Below are 1,327 nucleotides of genomic sequence, written 5' to 3' on the forward strand. Positions count from 1 at the left end.
AGGCCTCCAAAGCCAGAATCTTCTCAAGGTTCCACTCAGAAAGGAAACTGTCAGACACTAGCGAGGAAGCTTTGCGTTGAACCATGCTAAGATCAAGTAATCAATCAGTGGTATCTATTGACCATTTACTCTGTGTACTAAGTTCATTCATTCATTCAATCATATTTATTGAGCACTTTACTGTGTGCAGAGCATTGTACTAAGCGCTTGGGAAGTACAAGTTGGCAACATAGTAGTAGGAGTAGTAGTAGTAATAGCAATAGTATTTATTAAACAACTACTGTGTGTAGAGCTCTGTACTAAGCACTGGGGAAAAAATACACAAGTGAGAGTTAGACATGATCCCTGGCCCACAATCTTAGAATAAAACACAAGGATGGTAAAGATCTTGGGGGACTGCAATATAAGCTCAGTGTGGGCAGGGAATGTGTCTACCAACCCTGTTATAACGAAGCTTCCCAAGCGCTTGGGACAGTGCCCTAAACACAGTGAGCACTCAATAAATACCACTGATTTCTCAAGGAACTTACAGTCTAGAGGAATTAAAATGGTGGAAGACCCCTCTCCCCTACTTTGCTGGACTCTCCCCACAGAATCTCCCTGACTCTGGGTGTCTCCCCACACATCTTTCTTGTTGTTGTTGTTGTCTTACGCTGTTGAGTCGTTTCTGACACATAGCGACACCACGGACACATCTCTCCCAGAACGCCCCACCTCCAACTGCAATCATTCTGGTAGTGGATCCACAGAGTTTTCTTGGTCAAAATCCAGAAGCAGTTTACCGTTGCCTCCTTCCTGACAGTAAACCTGAATCTCTGCCCTCGACTCTGTCCCATGCTGCTGCTGCCCAGCACGGGTGAGTTTGGACTTGTAGCAGATTGCCTTCCACTCACTAGCCACTGACCAAGCTAGGAATGGAGTGGGTAGGCCTCTGCGTGATTCTCCCTCCTGTCATCAAGACTGGTAGAGTACTGGAAACTCTCCAGGTGCGACACTGGGAGGTTAACTTCTCTCTTACCTCTCCCCAAAGGACCCCGGATCAACCTTCCTCTCTGCCTCCTCCATAAGGGGTTGCCAATGGCTGAGAAATACAGAAGCTTTTAATGACCTGCTAATAATAATATTAATAATCAATCAATCAATCGTATTTATTGAGCACTTACTGTGTGCAGAGCACTGTACTAAGCGCTTGGGAAGTACAAATTGGCAACATATAGAGACAGTCCCTACCCAACAGTGGGCTCACAGTCTAAAAGGGGGAGACAGAGAACAGAACCAAACATACTAACAAAATAAAATAAATAGAATAGATATGTACAAGTAAAAT

General features: G+C 44.6%; 1 non-coding gene across 1 annotated transcript; it reads right to left on the reverse strand.

The window, feature by feature from the left end:
• Positions 1-866: 866 nt before the first annotated feature.
• Positions 867-1,004, reverse strand: LOC119924724. Its single transcript, XR_005449420.1, has one exon. It is a non-coding gene; the product is annotated as a small nucleolar RNA SNORA7 (small nucleolar RNA).
• Between the last annotated feature and the right edge of the window lie 323 nt (positions 1,005-1,327).

The sequence above is a fragment of the Tachyglossus aculeatus genome, chromosome 2, assembly GCF_015852505.1.
Source record: "Tachyglossus aculeatus isolate mTacAcu1 chromosome 2, mTacAcu1.pri, whole genome shotgun sequence".
Lineage (NCBI taxonomy): Eukaryota > Metazoa > Chordata > Mammalia > Monotremata > Tachyglossidae > Tachyglossus > Tachyglossus aculeatus.